Consider the following 16711-nt stretch of genomic DNA (forward strand, 5'->3'; position numbering starts at 1 on the left):
GAGGGCTGCTTTCGTGTGGTGAAAAGCTTCTTCTTGTTCTGCTTCCCACACCCAGTGGCTAGTGGCTTTGGTGAGGTCTCGGAGGGGCCCTGTCAGGTCAGAGAGGTTCTTGATGATGCTCGCAGTATGTGACCATGCCCAAAAACTGCGGACACCGGACACTGATGTCGGGGTGGGGTCATTTTGTATGTCTTTTACTTTGTCCGGGTCTGGGCCAATGCCTTTGTCTGAGATAGCCAAAGAAACTAATGTCTCTTCTCAAGAACTCACATTTTTCACGGTGCAGGGTAAGTCCACTGTCCTGGAGGTGGGAGAACACAGCTTGGAGGTGCAGGAGATGTTCTTCCAGCGTGAGAGCGTGCACCAGAATGTCGTCGCTTACATTGAGCACTCCTTCCAGCCCTTTGAGGACATTCTTGACGATGTTCTGAAACACCTCGGCTGCACTTGAGATTCCAAAGTTGAGGCGAGTGTAACGCCAGAGTCCGGCATGGGGGGAGAGGGTTGTGATAGGACGAGAGTCTGGGTGGAGCAGAATCTGGTGGTACCCTGAGCGGAGGTCCATCTTAGAGAACCATTTGGAGCCGGCTAACTCCCCAGTGATGTCATCTACTGTTGGTGTCAGGTGGCGTTCGAGTTTGATGGCGAGGTTCGGGATTCTCATATCCACACAGATGCGACCGCCCCCGGCTGGTTTGGCTTCTACGCGACGATGCTGAGGGACACCCACGGAGTGGGGCCTCTCACCCGTTCAATGATCCCTGCCCTCTCTAAAAGGCGTAGTTCTGCTTCTACTTTAGGACGGAGGTGGAAGGCGATCCTCCTGTGTCGGAAGGCTATCGGGGCCACGGACTTATCGATGTGCAGCTAGACAGCCGGGCCTTTTAGGCATCCAATGCCCTCGAACAGAGCCTCGAAATCTTGCAGCAGGCGGTCCAGGTCGTGGGCATGCACGGTGAACGCGAATTGGATCAGGTTGAGGTCCTGCGTGGTGCGGCAGCTGAGCAGGAATCCTGACCCTTCTTGCGGCACATAGACTTTGGCCTGCTGACGCGTGGCATCATGAGAGAGACTGGCTTGAAATACACCACACAGTTTGGGTGGGGAGTGGGTGCCAAATGCATAAACTTGTACCTTGATATTGCGTAGTGCTGGAGGGTTGGGCAGACTCCTGTAGACTCTGGCGGCCATGAGGTTGATGGTAGCCCCTGTGTCGATGAGTGCAGCCACTGCATGATCCTGCACGTTTACCTTACACATGGGCGCGGTGTGCTGGTGGGCTGTGAGAGCATTCAGCATTCTGAGTACGAGGACAGTAGCAGCTTCAGCCTCATCGTCGTCCATGTCACTGTCGGAGGGGCCATTGGGGGTGGTTCAATTGCGTGGACTTGCTGTTTCAAGCCATTCTGCCTCCTCTGCATTGACCGGCATACCTTGGAGAAATGGTTCACTTTCCCGCACCGGCTGCAGGTCTTGCCATGCGCGGGACAGGCCCCTTCATGGGGGTGTGGACCCCACACCACCCAGATGGGCGACTTCGTGAGCTCTGTTTGGAGGCTGGAGTGCTCAGCTTGGTGCTTTTCTGTTGCGTTTCTCAAGTGTCAGTGCAAATGTCACAAACCGGCTCTTCTTGGACTGTTGCGGCTGGCTTGGGGTCCATGTGCTCCGCCCTGGCTTTGGACAATTCCTTGGAGCGGCCTAGCGTTAAAATGTCTCATCGACATGTTGTGCTCCTGTAGGACACGTTCGCGCAGCTTGGAGGACGCGCAGCCTTGGATAAACTGGGCCAGGACTTTGTTGTCTTCGTCCGGGAGGGTGCAGGTGGCCAATTCTTTCAGTCTCGCATAGAAAACATCCACTGATTCTTCCGGCTTTTGGCGCGCCTGGCGGAGCAGGAAGCGCTCGTAGTCGGGGTTGGCATAAGGCTCAAAGTGGGCTGCGATGGCGTCGCGCATTATAGCGTAGTTTCTTGGAGGTCCAGCCTCACGCACTGTTTTGGATATCTTATGGATGTCTGCTTCTCCGAGATGAAGGAGCATGGTTCTTCTCCTCGGGGCAGGAATCTCCGCAGCGTCAAAATATGTTTCTAGGCGCTCAACCCATGCTTTCCAGTATGCTGCCTGGGATGGCGGAGGGGCCTTGAGGATGAAGGGCTCCAAATGCGGCACAGATGATATGTGGGCGAGGCAGCGGGCGTGGCCGGGTCGGTCTATCACTCACTGCGGGATGCCAGTAGACGGGGCACACGCGCCTAGGAGCGGCGCTTTGCGGGGCCCTGCTGGGTGGGGCAGGTGGTGAATCCTTGTCTGTGCTGGCACAGCCGTGATGGGGCAAGGCTCGAAGGGTGAGCGCGCACTGCCACGGGAGGGCGCTCCGGTGTAGCTCCAGGCGAGTATGGCCTAACGCTGCGTGCGTTGGCAGCAGGAGAACGCACCATGCAGTGGCGCCACATGGGTTGTGGTGGAGGTGGTAGGGCAGGCCTCAAATGCCGGTCAGCGCCAGGGTAGGACTCCAGCTGGAGGTGCGCGGTGTTGAGGGCGCTGGCAGGAGGGCAGCCGGGAGCAGGCATCACTTCCCTTACCGGAGTCAGGAGCCGCTGGAGAGCCGTGGTGCAGAGGGCTCGGCGCTACGTGGGTTAGGGAAGAGCCTGCACGTGCGCATGCCCGCGAGTAGGTGCAGCGTGTGAAGCGGCAGCCGTGGAGGGCGAGGGCCTCGGCCGTGTGCGACGCTGGGAGCTGATGCAGGGTCTTGTAACGAGGGCTGCAGGTGTGTGGCAGGGGTGTGCCGTGTGGAGGTCGCAGGAGACGTGGCTGGAACGCTCCTGGGTTGACACTGCAGGCGGCAGGCACAGCAGGCGTGAGGCGGCACGGTAGGGTGTGAAGACCACCTCGTCGCCAGTGTAGTGTCGTGGCCCTGGGCCTTGTGGTGCAGGCAACAAAGAGCCGGACGACACGTTTGCAGTAGTGGCCAGTGCGTAACTAAACCACGCCAGGGGTCTCAGGTTATTTATTAACTATGCCAGTGGTTCCCAAAGTGTGCGCCGCGGCACCCTGGTGCGCCGTGATGAGAAGCCAGGGGCGCCGCGCTGCCGCGCAGGATGTGGGTCATGGAAATTGCAACCGCAGCGCAACATGCGGGGGGGTTTAGAAATGCCACCTTCAGAATGGTTTTGGCCAAGAGCAAGCTGCCGCCAAACGCGTACGTGCGTACGTATGCACGCATCATACGTGCTTTAAGATGCGCAGTGTAAGCATTACTGCCATAGCAAGCTTGGAGCGTTCGAGGATCGTTGTTGCTGATCCCCGTGTTGTGCCGTGCCTCATGGGACCCTCTTCACCAGGAAATCGGTAAGTAAGCAAGGGCTTGTAGTGCCGCGCCCCCGATGCGCACTTTCTTGTAAATGTGAGATTTGTGCTCTCTTGTTTCTCTGAACGCCTTTTTCTTTCCTCACCACGTGTTCTCTCATTTGTTCTTCTTTTGCTTTCCACCACATCTCAGCTCCCTTATTCTCAAATGATCCGTTCCTTTTTTCCTTCTATTCTCCATGCGCTCTCTGGTCTCTCCCTTGTTCCTCTTCTTCTCGTTGAACTTATTTGACCCGTAGCTATCTAATTTAGCAACCCCCCGTGACCTAAGCTGTTGTTTACTTCTCTCTTCCCTCGCTCTCTGATCTTTCACTTCTCCCTCTCTGACCTGGAGAACTAAGCACCGTAGGAAAGACACGTCCCTCATACTTTTCCCCTATCGAGGCTTCTGCTTGCCCATCTCTGCAGGGTGCTGGGTGTAATCCTAGAAACGGAAGCTTTGGAAGTGTTTTAGACTTTTGTCTCAGGCGTGCATCCCTCTTTGAGAGCAGTGGCCCCAAGAAGGGCGAGTTTGACATTCCCTGGTGAAACTAGTGACTGGTAAACTGATTGCGGCCGATCCAGGGGCCACCATGTCCCGGGGTGCCTCCGTGCAGGAATACTTGGGGAGAGGATGTGGTCCGTAGGCTAGACTGCCGACTTTGGTGCTTAAAACCAGGGTTCGAGCCTCGGGTCGCGTCCACATCCTGTGATTCTGGGCAAATCACTTAATCTCCCCTTGCCTGAATGTGTAATGTAAATACGGCGCTATGTAAAGCGCTCCAATACGTTCTGGTCGAGTTAGCGCTATATAAATATGCAAAAAAATAAAATAAATACTTCGATGAACATGCTCTCCGTTCATGACTCCAGTCCATCTGCGACTCAAAGATGTTCTGCTGCGCTCCCATTGTTGCTTTATGACAGGTGCCACGCACAGTGCCCGAAAGCTCCTTATTAAGGATGTTATTTTGTTTATTAGTCTGGATTTCTGTGTTAAAATCTGTATGATTTACAAAGAAAAAAGGCTTATAAGCGTAGCAAGTGTTGGAGATGGTTGTGTTATCTGCTGTCTCAATTTTCTCTTGTGTGACTATCTTTCTGGGTCATGGAGAAGAATCATAGACTTCTCGCTCTAGTATTGCACAAACAGCAAAAATAGCGCAATAGATTGGCCCTGCTTTTGCACTGATGCAAGCGTTCTGTACTTGGCCCTCTCGACCAGTAGTAAGGCCCACCAGGATGTTGCAGATGGCTCAAGCCCCCTCCAGGAGTGAGAGGGAGGGTTGGAATGGAACCGTAAATACGGTGGGGGTATTCAGACTGTCCTCACCCGTCGTGTCCTCCAGCAGTCAGTGGGCCCCTGATGCTTCCACGAAGGCCCTGACTTTGTGTTTAGAAACAACATGGCGCCCATCAAGACTAGTTCAAGTAAAAAACTGAGGTTGGGCCGAAGATCGGCATGGCATTTTAAATAATAGTATCACCAGCATTATTTTTCCACTGAAAAGGCGGGCTCCACGGAGCTCGTAAAAGAAATCATAAGCCTTATTATCACGATTTATTTATTTAACGAGTTCCATGGACCCCGCATTTTAGTGTAAAAATAATGATGGTGATACTGATTACGACAGACCAAACCCATTGTTCCATTTTCTCAGAGTGGGTCTCAGTACCAAAAGCTACTGAAAGCAGCAGCTGGCATAAATAAGGGTTTGGGACCAGGCACACAGTTTGCATCACTGCAGCATGTGTGTGCTCTCTGTTGCATCTGCTGCCTTGTGGTTAAAAAAAGTTGCATGGAAACATATTTTGCTATTAATCTTGTATTGTTTCTCACTTAACACGTTTTTATTAAACAACTGTTATCTTTTTATTTTGTTACAAATATGATTATAATACCTTCATTGCATCCCAATTAACTTAAGGGAGACAACAGGAAGTACTCCAGAGGTCGGGCTTACAAGACCCCGCCCACCGGTAAAAAAATGGTGGGGAGCCACGGCCAACCGCCAATTAGGTCAAGGGAGCCACGGGTCAAAAAAGTTTGGGAACCACTGAACTATGCACACGCTGGCCAGGCGTATGCCGGGCCAGTCAATTGTCTTATGCCTGATGGGGTTTCACCACGGCCACCCCTCACTCAGTGCACAGCTTGGAGCTTCCCAGCTGGTCACAACATTACAATCATCACTCCCGTCCGGTAGCAGCCGCTACTGGTGTGACAGGCCTTGACATTTTTTTTTAGCAGTTTTACATAGCGCATACAAAAACATAATAATCCAGCCCAAGCTGGTTTTCCAAAATGAGACTGCATGGTGTGAAATATTCTCTCGCCACTGGCTTTTCATTATAAATGTCGAAAGGCGTATACATAAATGCCAAACTTTTGAACAGGAAATTGGGTGAGTTTGCAAAAAAAATCGCGGGACTGTATTTTTTTTCATTGACTTCTATTGAAGTAAAGGCAGTGTCACTCGGGTAAAATGTTGGCAGTCTCCCGCCTGAATCGGTAATATGGGTATGCGTATAAATCTCACAGTGTATGAACTAAATATGACCAACAATGTAATTCAGAAAATCGTAATCGTAGGTATGCATTCCCTCTTCGCCACGGGCCATGGTTTTAGATAATAAAATAGCATCTGATCACTCTTGCCCTAACACAGAATGAATTCCTCTGCATTTTAGCGTAAAGTAATTTTAGTAAGTTCAAATGTTAAGCGATTTTGTAGCATATAAAGTAACACAGTTTCTAACTCATGAACAAATCACATTTTTTATTTCATATAAATAAATAAAACACAATTGTGTTTTAAACTACATTTGTGGCAGACGTGAAAACAAAACAGGTCACCGTCCCTGGGTGGGCTCGAACCACCAACCTTTCGGTTAACAGCCGAACGCGCTAACCGATTGCGCCACAGAGACAGTTATGACACGCCGGTCATGGAGTGTAGACAACAGTGTGGGCAGGCGCAGTGATCCCACAATTTCTATGTGAAATAGGAAGCGCGCATGCGGCATGTTTGACTTTCCAATCAAAAGGTGCATCGACCTATTTTGGAAGATATTGCCGTTATTATGCTTGAAGAAAGATAGTACAAATGCACTAGTACGTTGGTTAGTCGTGGTCCGTTTGAGTTAAATTCTGTCGGGGGAAAGGGGTGAGGAATGAAAGGACGGGAATACTTTGCGGACAGTATCAAACAAACGAACGTGTTAGACGAAAGGATAGATAGTGAGCGTCGGCCTTGGCCGAGCATAGATATAAAAGAAAGACTCGGTAGTTTTGAAAAAAAAAACACACTGCCTCGAAACATGAAAGTTTACTCGACATTTGAAAATGGGACTCTTCGCAATCCTATTCAACAGCAAATGTTTCAAAAAGTGGGAAACTTAGATGTCTTAAAGGTATTAAAAAAACACTTACAAATTTCAATGTCGCATATTTCCAGTGCAAGCAAATGGGGAAATTACACTCCTTGTCGTTGTTCTCGATACTCCCATGGTAACCCCACACGATTGCATGTATGGGAACATTTGTTTGTAATGTCCATGATTATCTGTTATATAATAGTCTTTACACTTCAAAGATGGCTTCCGTGCTCGTGCTGCTTCTTTAGTTTGACACCAAGCTCTCACGAAAATGCCAAAACTAGCTGAGATATGTCGTTGTATATGAAGAAGCCACGGATTACGTAAACAGTTGAGAAGTGAAAAAGCAACGTTGTTTCAGAAAGTGTGAAACATGTTAAATTAAAAATTTTAAAAATAATACGGATCGTTTCACAGAATCTCCTTCTCAATATTTGCATTATTTACCCATATATTTTCTCATATTGCTATGACGTTGAGGTTAAGTGCTACATACATGCAACATTTCAATACAGAAATGAGGGAGATCGTGAAAAAACTATCGGGCATTTATTTTCCCTGTTAAGTAACACTGAAACTGAAGCAATTTCAGGCTGGAGACAGCTATAAGGAACCCATTAATGGCCTTAAAAATCATAAGTCTCCTTCCTGAATCGGGTCTGTTGGCATGAATGCTGCTACCTTTGAGCACAGTCTAAGGCTCTTGATATTTCCCTATGTATGCGTCCGGCTATTCAACCCCTGGACTGGTCAGCTGTCCTTCCTGGTGCATGGGCTAATGGTAACATTGTAGTGGACAGAATGTTTACCTGATTCTAGCTTCTATCAAAAGCAGCTGATATATTACTATCTTACCTTTACATGCAAATTTGTCTGTAGGGGACTTGCATCCTCATATTGGCTGCCATCTCAAAAACAACATCTATATTTCTACAGGTGGCATGAAAAAGTGACCTTTACGTAAAATGCCTGATTGCCACCTCCATTTTCTTTCAAATGGCCTTCCCTTTTCTTCCATCATCTGCATGCCTCCTCCCTCTGAACACAAACTTCTCATAGTCACATGGATGTTTTACCTTAATCACTATGACTGTATTTCTAAAAAAAAATGCCCACAACTGATATCAAAGATCACAACCTCTCCTTCTTTGAAAGTCATACTCTTGCATGATTTTTTTGTCTCTCACCTCTCTGCCTCAGTCGAAGTTATTGAGGAAGATGCATTCCCCTGATTTGGTTCTCAAAATCTCCCACTTTAGAGATTTAAAATGTTGCCATGTATGATACCATATCTCCTCAAGCTCACCTACTAAAACCAACAACCGTCTGTATGAATTCACATACCCCACTCCCGAACTATCGCACCTAACTCTTATTAATTTAATCTACCACAAAGAAACTGGAGTCGATACATGTAATGGTTTGCTTCAGTATAAAGAAACTAATCCTAATAACCAGCAGTAACCAATAACATGGGATTAACCACAAACCCTGTGTCCTGGATCAGAGTGCTGTCCGGTGTAAAGCACTTCAACTCCTTGTCAGGGGTAGTAAGCGTTATATAAATGCAATTACAGTTAAATGTCATAGGAAAGTATGTTAAATAATTTATGTAAGCTACATCACAGCCAATATTATATTTCAAAATGGAAAGTCATTCTTGGGTTGAGACGTAGTTTGTTTGGGGACATAGGGAACATTGCTATGCCACTATAGAAAATTGGCAAGTTACAGATACTGCTACCGAAATTATTTTTGACGTACCAACTCTTGGTCCTTCTAGAATAGCAAAGCAAAAAAGCAATGACAGGTATTTATTTTAGAGAAAGGTGGCAATAATTACATGAGAAAAATAGCTGAATACAGATGGTTAAGGTGTTTTCTTTAGAGGCGTGGCTTGGCAGCCGACGGGCATGGACGCGTGAGCGACGAGCTCCGCATCCAGCCCAGCAACTGATCCTGAAACGAGTGTCCCCCCGGCGGTTTGACGCTCCCGGAGGGCTCCCCCTGCCACCTCGGGACCCCTGGAGCAGTCGGACGGGGTGGAACGCGACGCAGCGGGTGGACGCAGCGACGGAGAAGCGGCGGAAGCGGGCGGCCGCCGGCCATCTTGGGCGGCCTCTGAGGGGACGGGAAGCAGCGGCCCACAGTGCTGGCGGAGCGGGCCGGAAGTGAGGCTGCATCGGCCGCGGGCACCGGAAGTGCCGGCCTGGCCCTGCTGGTTGGAGAGTGGCGGCGGGGATCGCCCTCGGAGCGAAGCCCGGAGTTGGGATGCCAGCAGTAGAGTGACCTAGCGGCGGTGGCTGAGCTGCAGGGCAGCGGCGACACGGCGGACGGCACTGGGCTTGTGTCGGTGGAGGAGGGCCTGGAACTGGAGCGCCCGCAGCGAGACGCCACGTGCTAAGTGGGCCAACGCGGTGGGTGCAGCGACCCCTTGGAGGTAGCGGCTTGACTGACCACAGGCAGCGGACGGGCGGTCCTGGCTTCTGGGTGGTGCGACGATCCCGACGTCTCTCGGAGGACAGTGGAGAGGGCCGGACAAGGCCCCGGACACAGCAGCTCTAGGGACGGCTGGCGGCCCCCCCCGCCGAGGAGCCCGGTGAGAGGCAGGAGGGCGCTGGTTCCCCGGCGGACCGAAGGCACGGTGGAGCAGGCCCCTGGGGCCGACGAGGGGGTGCACCGCCCGCAGGTCTGGTGAGCGGGCCTGGAGGCCACTTGGGGAGGGCCTCTCGGAAGCACCGCCTGGCCGGGAGCATGGTCAAGCCACGACTCAAGCCGGGAGGGCATTCGGTGGAGTCGGCGGGGGACCCTACCGATGGCGGCAAGGGTGGCACTGGCGCCGATTCTGCGGCGGGCCTACAGCAGCGACAGCTCGACCAGATTTTACAGGCCATAGCGGACACAAAAACGGCGCTACAGAATGATATCGCCCAGGTATCCTCGGACCTGGGGCTGCTCCGGGCGGATCACAGGAAGCTGGTGGACAGGGTCAAGACCGCGGAGGACAGGATGGACCTGGTGGAGCCAGCGCAGAAGGTATTGGAGGATCAGACAGCGGATCTCCTACGGCGGGTGGTGACTCTGGAAAAGAGGGCCGAGGATGCTGAAGGGCGCAACCGCCGCAATAACATTCGCGTAGTCGGGCTGCCGGAAAAGATCGAAGGGGGAGATATGATAACCTACCTGGAGACCTGGCTGCAAGAGGTGGTGGCGCCCGAGGGACTCACGCGGTTCTTTACTCTGGAGAGGGCGCATAGGGTTCCGGCCCGTCCCCCGGACCCGGGCAGGCCGCCCCGACCGGTGGTGGCCCGTCTGCTGCATTACAAGGACCGGGATATTATCCTTCAGAGGGCCAGAACTTCGGGACCCTACCAGGTGGAGAACGCTCGGGTCTCTATTTACCCGGATTACCCCATGGAGGTTCAGCGCAGACGTACCTCATTCCTGGCGGTGAAGAGGGCACTGCGGGAAGAGGGGCTGCAATACTCTTTGTTGTTCCCGGCCCGTCTCCGAGTGGTGATGGATGGGGCGGCTTTCTTCTTCACTGACCCTGCGGCAGCCTGGAGTTGGCTGGAATCGGCCAGGCCCGAGCGGCGGCGCATACCGCTGGAGAGGGGCCGCGGGGTGCCCCGACGAAGGCCCGTCGCAACAGACGCAACAGGGTGAGGACGGCGGGGGCCCGATCTCCGGGTGTGTCCCAGACGGCTCTGGAGAGGCGAGCTGCGCTGCGGGCGGTCTCTGTGATTTCCGGGGCCACGGCCTCCCAGCCCAGCGAGGATTCGGGCTCTAGGAAGGGCACGGAGGACTCCCATTCGGATGGCGCTGTCGACGAAGTGGAGGTGCTGCCAGATGTTACCCCGGGGACGGCGGATGGAATGTTGGACGCTTGAAGGTTTGGGGAGTGCTCGGGCTCTGAACTAAGGGACTTGGGCAGGGAGGACTGGGTATATGTGGAGAGGGACGCTGATTCGAGCTTGCTGGGGCTTAGGGAGGGCCGGATATCAGGTGGTACCCATGGATGGAAGGTCTGGAGATCCTTGGGGACCCCGGGGGTGGGGGTGGGGGAGCCTGCAGGGGATGGACCGCTGGGGGGGAGTGACATTGACGGAGACTGGGCATGGATGCTTTGGGGAGGACTACCGTCAACCCGTCAGGCGTAGAGTCACCACCTCAACCTCACGGACATAGTGAGACTCTGGTGGCTACCAGAGTATTTGGTTTCTGTTTGGGGGAGTATTTGGATGGGTGACTGCGGTTTAGAGCCTGTTCTGGGGAGGGGTGGGGAATCGGGGAGTTGGGGTGTTTTAGGGTTTCAGGGGGTTGTCAGTGTGCCTTGGAGGGGTAGGATGGGATGGTTGGTTCGACGATGGGATGGGGACCCCCCTTGAATTGAGAATTGTGACTTGGAATGTGAGAGGGCTCACCTCTATGGTGAAGAGACATAAAATCCATGCATACTTAGTGCGGAGAGGGGTTCAGGTAGCCTTCCTTCAAGAGACCCACTTAGATAGAGAGGAGGGGAAGGCTTTGCAGCGGCGCTGGCGGGGCCAATTATACTACACCACCTTTTCGAGGTTTGCCCGGGGGGCTCTGATCTGGGTGAGAGCGGGTGTCCCTTTCCAACCCCTGATGACATTGGTAGACCCGGAGGGCAGGTTTGTAGCAGTGCAGGGGCGGCTGGATGGGATGGATTTGAGCATGTGTAGTGTATATGCCCCTAATATGGACCAGGCGGCGTTTTTCTCCAGGCTGTCGGGGCAGTTGGCGGCGTATTTGACGGGGCCGGTGGTGCTGGGAGGGGACTTTAATTCAGTAACGGATGTGGAGTTGGATAGGTCCCACCCCCCCCTGGCACAGTCGGTGGTGCGTCGGGTGGCCAATACTCGAAGTAGCTGGCAGGACACCTGGGGTCTGGTAGACACTTGGCGTACTCATCACCCGCTGGACAGGGATTACTCATTCTATTCTGCCCCCCATGAGCTGTATGTCAGATTGGATGGTATACTGTGTTCTTCGGACGTCCACTCGCTGATGCGACATAGTGAGTATCTAGCGAAAACTCTCTCGGATCATAACCCCTGTCTGGGGGTGTTGCAGTGGTCCAGGCAGCGGCAAGCTATTTCCACGTGGCGTCTTAACCCTCTGCTTCTGGAGGACCCGGTCTTCCGGGCTGAGGTTAGCGACTGCTTAACACAATATTTCGAGCGAAACTCGGGTACGACGGCAAGCCGGGCGATGGAATGGGACGCGCTCAAGGCGGTTGTTCGGGGGGTTTGTATCTCGTCCACAGCCGGAGTGAGGAAGTCGCTATTGAAGGAGGTGGAGGGGGCGGAGGCTCTGCTGTGGGCGGCGGAACGGGCGCATCAGTCGGGAGACGGTGAGCTGGCTGCGGTTGCTGAGGCACACGAGGGTGTGGCGGTGCAGGTGGAGAGGCTCCGCTGCTTTGACCATAAAAGCTACCTAATGCGAGCGCACGCGGAGCGCGATAAGGTGGGATCCCTTTTGGCTTGGTTGGCGAACCCGGCGGCCCGGGGGGAACCGATACTTGCCCTGGCTGACGCGGGGGGTGCCCCGGTGTATTCCCAGAAGGGGATAAATCAGCAGTTCGCCGGATACTACGCTGGGTTATACGATAGCACCATGGAGGGGGAGCCTGAGGGCCTAGCGGACTTCTTGTTGGAGGCCCGCCTACCTCGCCTGGACCCGGAGATTGGGAAAGAACTTGGCGGTGCCATATCGCTGGGTGAAATTCGGGCGGCGATTAGACATATGGCGCGCCGGAAAACCCCGGGGGCGGATGGGTTGCCTGTCGAGTTCTATGCGGCGTTTCCGGATCTGTTGGCCCCGCAGCTGCAGGCCCTCTACAGCGAAGCTTGGCGACGTGGGTGCTTACCCGCCTCTGCTCGGGAGGCGATTGTGATACCCTTATTAAAGCCCGGAGGGAAGGCCGACGCGCGCACGGCATATCGGCCGCTCTCCATGTTGACGGTGGACTATAAGATATTGAGTAAGGTACTGGCGTCGCGCCTCTTGGGTCATATGGCCGCCTTAGTCCACCCGGATGAGGCGGGCTTTATTCCTCGACGCAGCACTGCCACTTCCGTGAGAAGGTTACTGCGAGTGATGGAACTGGACCGGGAGGTCTTCCCGGAGGCCTGTACGCTGTCGGTCGACATAGAAAAGGCCTTCGATAGTGTGGAATGGCCTTATTTGTATCGAGTGTTGCGGGAGTTCGGTTTGGGGGAGGACTTTGTGCGCTGGACCACGTTGCTTTATAGCGAGGCTACAGCCCGGGTGAAGACGGGGGTCACAATATCGGCCTCCTACCATGTCCGGAGGGGGACGAGACAGGGGTGTTCCCTCTCCCCCTTGCTGTTCGCGCTGGCCATTGAACCATTGGCGGCTCATGCCCGACGAGGGGGGGCGTATGTAGGGGTGGCCTTGCGGGAGGATATGCATTATATCTCCCTCTATGCGGACGATCTACTGATGTTCTTGGAGGACGCGGCGGGTGCACTGGAGGGAGCGGTTGCCCTTTTGGAGGTGTTTGGTCGGCTGTCTGGGCTTAAGGTCAATTGGCGTAAAACATGTTTGTTCCCGCTGTCGCGAGGGGGACAGCCCCCGCAGGCGTTGGGCCATATCCGCTGGGAAGGCAGCTGTCTCCGTTATCTGGGGGTTAACATCTACCATACCCAGGCTGATTTGCTGGAAGGGAATGTGGGTAGAGCGCTTCGAGGCCTAAGGAGTAGTATGGGATTTTGGAAAACGCTCCCGCTCTCGTGTGCTGGGAGGGTGGCGCTGCTGAAAATGGTGGCGCTGCCGCGGCTCCTTTACTATTTTCGTACCCTTCCAATATGGATCCCAGCGTCGTTTTTTGCGAGGCTGCGGGTACTCACCACGAGTTTCATTTGGGGTTCGGGAAGGCGTCGAGTGGCGCTGACCACCTTGCGGCGGCCGCGGGCGGAGGGGGGCTTGGCGGCTCCGGATTAGGAATGGTACTATCTGGCGGCCCAGCTCCAGTGGCTCACGCAGGCGGTGGCCAGGGAGTACAGGGGCCCGGAAGGCCCCCAGGGCAGACTGGCCAGATACCCAGACCTGAGGCGGAAGCCGGGTCCTGGAGGTACGTCATTTTGCTGAAAATCGTGTAATTGCTTTTAAACCTGTTGATTAAAGAACTTTTAAAGGCTCACCTGACACTCTTTGTCGCCCGTACACCTCGCAGCCGATTGAACGCTGCTGCGGTGATTGATTGCTTGCTGACATTCAGCGGACGCCATCGCAGGCGCGCTCGCTAGCCACGCCCCCTTGAGGCCACGCCCCCTACCCTCTTATAAAAGCGCCGCTTTCAAACCCTCCACAGAAACCAGATACCCAGACCTGAGGCGGAAGCCGGGTCCTGGAGGTACGTCATTTTGCTGAAAATCGTGTAATTGCTTTTAAACCTGTTGATTAAAGAACTTTTAAAGGCCCACCTGACACTCTTTGTCGCCCGTACACCTCGCAGCCGATTGAACGCTGCTGCGGTAATTGATTGCTTGCTGACATTCAGCGGACGCCATCGCAGGCGCGCTCGCTAGCCACGCCCCCTTGAGGCCACGCCCCCTACCCTCTTATAAAAGCGCCGCTTTCAAACCCTCCACAGAAACCAGATACCCAGACCTGAGGCGGAAGCCGGGTCCTGGAGGTACGTCATTTTGCTGAAAATCGTGTAATTGCTTTTAAACCTGTTGATTAAAGAACTTTTAAAGGCTCACCTGACACTCTTTGCCGCCCGTACACCTCGCAGCCGATTGAACGCTGCTGCGGTGATTGATTGCTTGCTGACATTCAGCGGACGCCATCGCAGGCGCGCTCGCTAGCCACGCCCCCTTGAGGCCACGCCCCCTACCCTCTTATAAAAGCGCCGCTTTCAAACCCTCCACAGAAACCAGATACCCAGACCTGAGGCGGAAGCCGGGTCCTGGAGGTACGTCATTTTGCTGAAAATCGTGTAATTGCTTTTAAACCTGTTGATTAAAGAACTTTTAAAGGCTCACCTGACTCTCTTTGTCGCGCGTACACCTCGCAGCCGATTGAACGCTGCTGCGGTGATTGATTGCTTGCTGACATTCAGCGGACGCCATCGCAGGCGCGCTCGCTAGCCACGCCCCCTTGAGGCCACGCCCCCTCCTTCCCCTTTATCATGTGCCTAGGCAGGAAGCGCAGCGGACGAGCGCAGCGGGAGCGCCGTTTGCGCGCCGAAGGCGCGCCTAAGGCGAGCCCGTCTGCGCCCGTCCGCGCCTGCACGGGCCCAGGGGCCAGGCAGAATGAAGAACTTATTAGGTATTCCTCCCTCGACTTGCACTCTCTTCATAATCCTGCTCTTCAACCCCTCGACTTGACCACATATGCTCGCCTAGAGGCAAACAATATTCTTTCTCTCGATTATATTCAAGAATCAACCTCTATCTTACCTCATGGATCTAAATCCAATAAACCCCCCCCTAAACCCAACCTCCGGACCCTCCGATGTCTCTATCTGAACACCAGATCCCTGGTTAAACATCAACTAGACATATTTATGCTCCTGAAGTCGGACAGTCCTGACATATTATTCGTCACGGAGACCTGGCTCACTACAGACTCCTTGCCAGACATACTCACGGCCTTACCCTCAGATTATTACATCCTGTCAGCAAATAGGAAATCAGGGAAAGCTGGGGGAGGGGTTGCCGCCATTATTCATAAGAACCATACGTTTACCATCTTACCTTCGCTAGACTTACCAGATACGGAAAACTTAGTCTTTAAATCTAACAACGATACAAGCACCATGGCGCTAGTATTGATCTACCGACCACCTTCTTCTATGCCCTCCTTCCCAGCTTCCTTGGCTGAGCAAATAGCAGGCCTAGTTGTCGACTATGACAAGGTCATGGTCATAGGGGACTTCAACTACTGGTACAATAACCCGGAAGCTGGACCTCACGCCACAGAACTTTTCGAGCTTCTCTCGAATTTAAACTTCCACCAACATGTCTCGTTCCCCACTCATGAAAAGGGACATATCTTAGACCACATTTGGTCTGACAATATCTCTATCTCCTCCCCTACTGCCTCCCCTTGCATATGGTCTGACCACCACTTATTGCAATTCTGCATCACCACTCAAGGTCACCCAAAAAATCAAGCGCCCCTGGGGGGGTCAGCCAGGAAATGGAGATCTCTAAATCTCCAAGATTTCCTCTCTACCCTGACTAGTTCCATCCCTACCCAGGGACCAGACATCAATCTGATGGACAAAGCACACTCCGAGTGGCCCCGCTCTGCATGTAACGAGCACGCTCCTCTTACCAGGTTCTCCCGCGCTCGTCGCGTGGACGCCCACAGGTGGTTTTCCGCTGACTTAAAAAAACAGAAACTTGAACTCCGTCAACTAGAGAGGAAGTGGAGACACGGCTATCATGCCGTAGACAGAGCATCATATAAGACAGCCCGGAAAAATTACAAAGACCTCATCCTATCTGCCAAAGCAACTTTTTTCTCAGACAAAATCTCCAACGCTAAAAACAAATCACGGGAAATCTTCAGAGCCGTGAATGATCTATGCAATGACTCTAGAACCTCTCCCTCTCAACCTGCTTCACAAATAATGTGCAATCGCCTTAACGATTTTTTTAAGGAGAAGATAGACATTATAAAAAATAGCATCCATACCAACCATGCTGTGGCAGACTACCCGGACATTAGCAGGAATCCTAATACCCTTCAGGATATCCCACCCATTGATCCACCTAAATTATTGGAATTAATGAACCGAGTAAAATCGGGCTCACCTAATGATCCCTGCCCCCCGCATATACTGAAAGAAGTCTACACTGCACTCCCTCAGGGCATACTCCCCATTTTGAACACCTCTCTATCACAAGGAATAGTACCCAACTCCTTTAAAAATGCCACCCTGGTCCCCCTAATCAAGAAACCGGGGGCTGATCCCTCTAACCTCTCAA

The 16711-nt window shown here is 53.1% G+C and overlaps 1 non-coding gene across 1 annotated transcript; it reads right to left on the reverse strand.

Moving 5' to 3' along the window:
* Positions 1 to 6201: 6201 nt before the first annotated feature.
* TRNAN-GUU (transfer RNA asparagine (anticodon GUU)) lies at positions 6202 to 6275 on the reverse strand. Its single transcript has one exon. It is a non-coding gene; the product is annotated as a tRNA-Asn (tRNA).
* Between the last annotated feature and the right edge of the window lie 10436 nt (positions 6276 to 16711).

Source organism: Triturus cristatus, chromosome 8 (assembly GCF_964204655.1).
Source record: "Triturus cristatus chromosome 8, aTriCri1.1, whole genome shotgun sequence".
In the NCBI taxonomy this organism is placed as follows: domain Eukaryota; kingdom Metazoa; phylum Chordata; class Amphibia; order Caudata; family Salamandridae; genus Triturus; species Triturus cristatus.